The sequence below is a fragment of the Agelaius tricolor genome, unplaced genomic scaffold, assembly GCF_023055355.1.
Source record: "Agelaius tricolor isolate 1412-34295 unplaced genomic scaffold, bAgeTri1.0.p SCAF_2, whole genome shotgun sequence".
In the NCBI taxonomy this organism is placed as follows: domain Eukaryota; kingdom Metazoa; phylum Chordata; class Aves; order Passeriformes; family Icteridae; genus Agelaius; species Agelaius tricolor.
The window spans coordinates 86,951,278-86,959,552 of record NW_027269262.1 but is presented as its reverse complement, the minus strand read 5'-3'; positions in this window follow the sequence as shown (position 1 = coordinate 86,959,552).

The following is an 8,275-nucleotide window of genomic DNA, read 5'->3' as shown; positions in this document are numbered from 1 at the left end:
CCCATGTGAGTGCATTCAAAATACTCATCTCACTGTCACTTGCAGAGATATTAGGAACTCATTAGCCAGTTTAACTAATTAATGCACTGGTAATATTGTTTTTTTATTAAGCGCTTTATTAAATAACAGGAGCTGTTTAGAAAATATAATGTGTTATTTATTTCACATTTTTACCTACCCTCAAGGCCTGGAGGCACTCAGTCTCAATACTTTCCCACCTTCTTGAAAACTGTATGATTTGCTTACTTCTGTCTTGGTATAAATTCATGCTGTTACCAAGACAGGAAGCCCAAGTAGTGTTACATGAGGTTGAGCAGGAAACTGATACAAACAAAACAGAAAAAAGAGGTTATTTTTCAGATTTTGTTAAGAAAATTAAACTTACATTACAACATATAAGTTTATTGTAGTTTTTTGTGTAACTTATATCAAACAAATTCTGAAAGATTAGAACTTCCCATTAGACTGCCACTAGAAAATATATCAGCATCCATGGCAGTGCACCAACATTTTTTGTGTTGTTCTCCATTGAAAGGTTGGGGCTTTTTAAAATTTGTTCTCTTCCTCCTAATGTCTCTTCCTGACTGTAGAATCAGAGGTACAGTCTTACACCATAGTATGGTTCAAACAGAAATAAGAAGGCCCTGCTGTAGTGCCCTTAGGCATGCAGCATCTTTGGAGCAAGTCTTCACCTCTGGAATCAGCACCCTACTCTCTCTTTTAATCAGGGGGATGAAAGAAGCAGTTTAGTGTGTGATTCATCTGATTTTATAGACATCTATTATCTCTGTTTTAAACTTCTACTTTTGTAGGATGAGGTAAGATGCAACCTACTTTCAGCTATCTTTGTTGACCATATCATCAGTCATGATGAAAGGAGTCTGGAGTGAACAGCCAAGGCAAAGACACTTTGTCAGATACATCCCACTTTGACAGCCTAAAAGTTGAGTCAGAGCTCACTAAAGCAGAGGTAAAGAATCCCATTTGCATGGACTGAGTTTGGGTTAAGTAGTAAAGGTTCTGTTCTGTCACTAACTTTTGAGTTTATGTCACTTTTCTATGTAGATAGGACACATAATTTCAAAGACATAAATATCCATGCTCATGGATCTGGGCATGACTCACTGTATGGGTAGCTACAGAGCTGAAGAGAATACTTAGGAACATCTTTCTATGCCTATATTGAGGTTTCAATGTGCCTTGTATTTTGGGAAATTCTCTACAGACACTTTGATAGTTTTGCACTCTGCTGAAGGACAGGATGGCTAGAGGTATTACTGAGCCAAAATAAATTACATTTTGACAGGGCTGTTCAGTAGAAGAGTGGCACCACTTGGTGCTTGTCAAAGAGGAAGGAATGACAAACATTGCACTGTGAAGGACAGAGATGTATCAAGAAAAGTGAGGTTGTCACAAACTGGAGCCTGAGGGTCTTGTCTTTAGTCTGCTGTAGCCATCCTACAAATATATATCAAATATATTAACTTCTGTGAGGTGTTCAGACACCACGACAATGCTGACCTCATGAGTGCCTAATCGATGAAGGCTGGAAGTAGGAGGTGTGGTGCTTGCTTTGCCTGAGTGCTGCCAGCTCAGGGTAGAAAAGCTGCTGTAGGAAGGACATCAAATGTTCAAATGCACCCAGCCTTTTGTGCAGAGATCATTTGATCTTTAACACAGATGTACCAGGTTTAGTTTCTAATTTTAATAATGACTCCTTCCTAAAAACTCAGACAGCAAATGATTGATCTTCAATTCAGCCCTCAGTCAGTGGCTATTGAGAATGAGTGGGGGTGCTGACAGGAGGGCTTGATGTCATAATCACATTATATTATTAATCTATAATCTATATACCAGGCACAGGGTATTTTGCTATTAACTTTGTACTGAGTAAACAATTAAGCAGTGACTAAGCACAGAGGGAAGGTGGGAAGCACTCTTGTGTGTTATTAGCCCCTCATAGTTTTCAGAAATGGATTATAAGTAACTCCAAATCTTGGACTGTGAATGGCAACCTTGTCATCAAATAAAAAAAATACCCTTGACAAGATCAGTGAAAGCCCTGCAGAGGTCTGAAGCTGGGCAGCAGAGACTCTGATTAGGTGCTGCCTCCACAAAATGAAAATTCTTCCCTGAGCCCAAGAAACAGCTGATGGATATAGTCAGAAGTGATAAAAAGGTCATTCTTAAATGGATACAGGGAGATTTAACTCACAATACCACCTTCCTGAAGCCCTTAGACAAATAATAAAACACAGGCTGCAAAGACTAGAAAATCATTCATTTTAAATACTTACAAAAATCTTTGTCATAGAACTAAGTCTTAAAGAAAATTCACCTCTGAACAAGACTGCATAAAATGACCAAACAAGCACCCTTGAGCCCTCTCGCCCTCTCTGGCAATGTGCTATAAAATCCTGGAGTAAAAAACTGTTAAGTCTTAGAATTATGTTTTGCAGCATGAATACCAAACCACTGTTCTATAGCACCTGCACAGCCCATCCATGATCATTTCATAATCATATGACAATTATATCACATGAGACAGAGAACTAATTTCCATTCTAACAGTAATAACCATCTCCTTAAACTAGGTCCTTTTTAAATCAGTTGCTATTTCTAAAAGTACCATGCAGGAAAAGGTCTGAATTTTTCAGTTGGTTTTCCATACATATTCAAGCATGAGGATATGTCAAGATGAATAAAAAAAAATCTCATACTTTGCCAATATATTTAAAAGTTTGGTGTAATGACTGAGGATTAATACCCTCTCAGCTTGACATCAATCCAGTGCAAAACACTGGAATTGTTAATTCCAGGTATTATTTATAGAGAATCAGAGAAAAATAATGCAATTTATTACTTTTTTCATTACTCATTGCATACCAATCAGGATGGAATTAAGGAAAATATATTTTATTTCAAGAAAACTATCTTACTATCTTGATATTTTTTAAGGTTTTAAATTTTCCTGAGGAAAAGAAAAATCTATACTACTTATGTATTACTTATGAACTTTGGTAGCACTTGTGGCACTAAACAAAATTTTGATTAAGAAATTAGAATTCTTCAAGGTCACTACTGTAATGATTGAATAGATTAAAACCTGAGCAATTGACTTTATTGGAAACCCTCATAAGTGGGGACTCATCATCAAGAGGATGTCACTCAGCCCTTCAGGGTCACTCCTGGGCTCTTTTCTGGGTTAGTTTTCTACTATTGTCTTCTTTCAGGATTCAGCCCATGTTTATAAGCATGCTAATACTTTAATCATATATTTTTATGGAAGCACTGAAAACACATACAGCTAATTCATGAGGTCAAGGTGGAGCTTCTATTGCTTAGGACATACTAAAATCAAGCCCACAGACAAATATTCTTAGATTTGCTTCCCTGAAGTTTGTTAGACCACATCTTAATAGTGTTATCCAAATCATGGATTAGGGCAAAGCCAAAGAACATATGTTTGTCACATCCTGTTTGGATGATACCAACACAGACACAAACAGAACAAGCAGATTTTGGCATGAAATGAAAGATATTTTTGTTAACCTCACAGTTGTTAAAGAACATGTCGGTTACCACTGGGACTGAGTAATTTAGTTCCATATTTTGCCCATGAAAGTGTCTTTAATAACCTTTGCAAAATGTGATTTTGAGGACAATCTTTAAATATGTAATATCTGCTTTTCAACAGAACATAGATAGAACAATGACTTGATTCACTGCTGTTCAAGTAACCAGCTTCTTTTTTTCATTTGCAGGAAATAAGATTTTTCTACCTGCTTTATTTTAAAGCTTTTTGGGATATAAAAGCTTTCTGCTCAGTCATTAGCTGCAAATTGCAGAATTTCCAGATGAAGTAGTCTGTTTATACAGAAAGCACAAGAGCTATAATTACTACATGATCACATTTGTATATCAAGGTCAGATTTCTGTGATTCACACTATTGTTTGGACATAAAGGGAGTTGATTTTCAGCATGGTGGTGCACAACTACTATTGTTATTGCATCAGTGACTGTAAAAACAATATTAACTTTTGCTTGTTTGAGTTTTTCTAGTTAGGGTACTTCTGTTTCAGGAATATGAGAAAATTGGCTGGCTAGTATTTGCCCTAAAATAGTCATTAGACATGAAAAAATATGGATTTATATTATTGCTACTCAGGTCATAGAGTCTATTATGAAAGAAAAAAAAAAGTCCTCTTCTTTCCTCTATTATGAAAGAAAAAAAAATCCTAAAACAAAAAGCAAGATAAAATAGGTCATTAAATGACTTATGCATGAAATCACAGAGTTTAGGCAATATCAAATGCAGGTAACTAAAGCGTGTAAAAAATATTTCCTGATATTTTCCTCTCCTCTGCAAAATCCCTGCATAATTGTTTTTCTTGATTATTACACATTGGCAATTGTTATATTCTCTTCCTGAGAATTCATTAGCTTTCCACAACACTTACCCTGTTCTAAAACCTTAAAAATTCAGGGATTCAACTTATTATACTTATTAGTTAAGCATTAGGATTAGTCAAGCAGTTAGATTGTACCAATTAATCCAATATAATTGTATGTATTTATAACTAGGCACAAGAACAAATGCTTTCCTCATCTAAGGACTAATAGAATCAGCTATTGTATTCCTGTATTGTGTCGAGTTGTCACCCAGCTGCCATTAATGCCACCCTGTTCTCAGTTAGGCCCCCTCCTTGCTGAAGCCCCACTAGACTTTCTCTTTTCAGGTGTAGGTGTTCCTGGGTGAAAAGCAATCATATTTCTCCAGTTTTCATTGTTCTCTATATGTTCTGGGCCTTTATATTTCATATCCACTCCCTGTTCCCACTCACATACTGTCATATATAAGGATTTCCCACAAATCTGGTAATGTTACCTCCACATTGCCATGGATGGTCCAGCAGCATTGGTTTTGGTTTCTTAGGGGGGTGAGAAGAAGAGTCAAAATGCCATCTTGACACAGCCCAAATTTTTCTACTGTCATTGGTTCAAGGGTTTCAGAAAAGCTGTATTTAGCCTCAAAAGACTCTTTACCCAGATAAATTACACTAATGGGTATATGGCTTGAGGAATTTGCCATTTGAATGATGCCCTAAAAAATTGTCCAAGGTCACGGAGTCAGTGTTGAACTCACATGAGCACTTTCATCACTGGGCCACCATTCCTCTCTCTAGGAGAGCCACATATATTTCCTTCTCAGTGTTGTTTCTCATCAATCAATGATGATAACTTCAACCAACTTCATCTCTCTATAAATATTTCTCTGGATTTCTTTGATATTTTATTTATTTGCTGATTGCTCTTGTATAAATAGGCTCCAAAATGAGTAGGAGACCTAGAAAGGGAATATAATCATTCTATAACCACTGAGATGTAACCAAAAATGCTCATAATGCCACTTATAGCAAATGAGCAATTAAATAATATTCAGTAGCTTATTATAGCAGACATAAAGAGATTCTGTGACTTTTAAGGCTTACAAAAAATAAATTGCCATCCATTTAAAATTTAGTCCAATGTCAATCATAGTTACTTGTAAACTTAGAAAGTAATGAGCCATTATATATATTTTATTTCTTGCTTTGATTTGAATAACATAAACCTATGATGATGGTGACTTTTTGCCTATGAAGATGAGTAACTTAATTAAAAGGAAGAGGTATGCTGTAAAATTAAAGAACCAGCACACATGTCACCAGGGGTTGAGTCACATCCAGGGTTGCCAGTGGCTAAGGGTTTGTTGTAAGATGATGGTACTCAGTTGTCTGCCAGGAGACGCCTTTCCACAAAAAATCCACAAAAACACAGTGCAGTGCCAGGGCCTCCTTCTAGTAACTTTTTCCAGCATGTACCACAATATTCAAGCATAATATTCTTGATTTGAGGCAGATACTCCTCCTCTTGCACACTGGCCTTCAAATCAAAGGACACACCTCCTTATCAGCAGAGCCCATAACCATGTCTCCTCCTCCTATGCTGCCAAGCTGGTGGCATATCTGGTGAAATCTCAGATCCTTTCCAGGCAGCATGTAAAAATCTGAAGTCTGTTGGTAAAAAAGATGTCTAACCCTCTTAATAATAAAAGAGCTTTTGACAACATCACTTGAAAGTATCCTAAAGGCTCAGAAACAGAAGGGAAAAGAGAGATACTAACATCCCATCCAAAACCTTGTACGTCGCAACTTTTAATTGAATCTCATATGTCTTGGAGACAAGGACTATTCGATGTTATTTTTAATGTTAAGGGTTGGAAAACCTCCAGGCCCACATGACATATCTGGAAACACAAAACAAACACGACAAACCCCATAAACAAACTACAGCAGTCTCTGGGGAAATAGGTCAACAGGCATAACAAGGCTTCTCCTAGACAGAAGGTTAAAAAAAAATATTCATAGAGAAGGATTTGTGTTTTTCCTCATGGAATCAAGGAATAAAGTGATGTGCTCGAATGAAAATGGGCAGACTGGTTAACCAAAGGGTGTAATCTGGGGATGGCCTCTCTCCCACTCCCTTGCTGCCTGGGCCCCTCTGTTTGACTCTGATCTCATTCTCATCTTTATGGGTCCTTATCACCTCTCCCATGTGCCACCCCATGCAGTCCACGCCCCTCCGACTCAAGGGCTTGTGCCAGCCTACCTGATTTACCATCTCATGGCAATGGCTTCTCTGTAGTGTTCTCCTTCTTAGCACCCATATCTGGCCTCAAGTCCCTGCCAATCTTTTTCCAGCTTTTATCTTTGGACCAAACATGAAGATCATCCCAGAATGTCCCAAACTGAAAGGTATGTGCCAGCCCTACTCACCTGCTCAGGGTTCTGCAGCATGTCTAGCACCTTCCTTTCCCCACAGCAACACAAGTCTTAAACTGAAAAGAGTATGCAATATAGTGGCAGAAAAACCTGATGAAAAATTGTGAGACCAGTTGTCCACATCCTGACATGACTGTCTCCCCACACCCTCCTGCCCTCTCCCACATGCAGGATTCTGTCCCGTCAGAACACTTCTTGTTCCCAGTCTCTTTATCCTTCAGATCTTATCTCCATCTTCCAAAAAAGATCAGTCTGGTGCATACACCTGACATTGAAATTTTCAGCTTGAATGGTTAAGACTGAAGTTATATCAGAAAACAGGGTCTTCTGAAGTGTCAGACAGCTTGGACAGGCAAGTCCTTACCAGCACTGCACTCAGTGCAGCTGACTGAGTAGTTGCCACATTGAGTTAGACAGAGAGTTTTCTCAGCCAGCTAAATGAAGCTCTCCTCTAGCAATTTTTAACAGGGTGTTCTTTATCAGGGAATTTCTAATGGATCTGTTTACCACAGTGAAACTCATAATATCAAATGCAGCACTCAAATAATGGAATATAAATTTCCATCACTGAAGAATTAACACACATTGTTTCAAATTGACCGTTTAAATAAGTGACTTTGTCAGTCCCATAGCTTTGGTCAGTTTTACTTACTTGATCTTTTCTCCTCTTCTAGGTAGGTTTCTGGTCGTGACAGATGAGACATGAGATCTTCAGCATCCAGGCTTTCAAGTTTTTCTTCAAGAGATTCACTATGGAATCGGTAAGAAAGACAAAAGACATAAATATGAATAACTAGTTTAAAAAGTAAAAAGCAGACCAGATGTTTTATAAATTTTAATACCTGCCAGTGGGTTTTTTCTGCTTAATGCCACTTCAGACTTTACAGTGGGTGTTCCTCAGAAAAAGTCTAACCTATTGCCTTTCAAGGATCAAAAATTCCAATAAATCAGTAAATCCTTACAAAGCATTGGCCCCCTGAGCAATTATTGGAACAAACACTAACTTTTATTTCATAGTTTATTTTGCTTTCCTAGATTTTAAAGCTGGATGAGGAGTCAGGGTGTACAAAGGACATTGTAACTCCTTTCAACTCATCTAGATCTGGTAACTGACATTGTTTTAACTTTGAAAACAACAAATCTCTCAGATCAGCCTGAAAAATCTATGGCAAGATTTGGGGGGGGCTTGAAAAGAGGAGGGACTCTTTTCTTTGCATGATGTAAAGTGCTGAATAGCACACAGTTGTCTAAATATGCTTTTTGTTTATTCAGTCTCTGGATAAATGGTGAGTTCTCTTGTTTTAAAGTTTTCACTCTCTTTCACTGAACCACTAAAAGCTACATTTGGATTGCCTGACTTGAATCCCCTACATCAACAATACTGATGGTTAAGGCTGAAGTTTTCTTTGCATTGGATGCATGGCCTGGAGCTATCCTGGCATAGGTCACT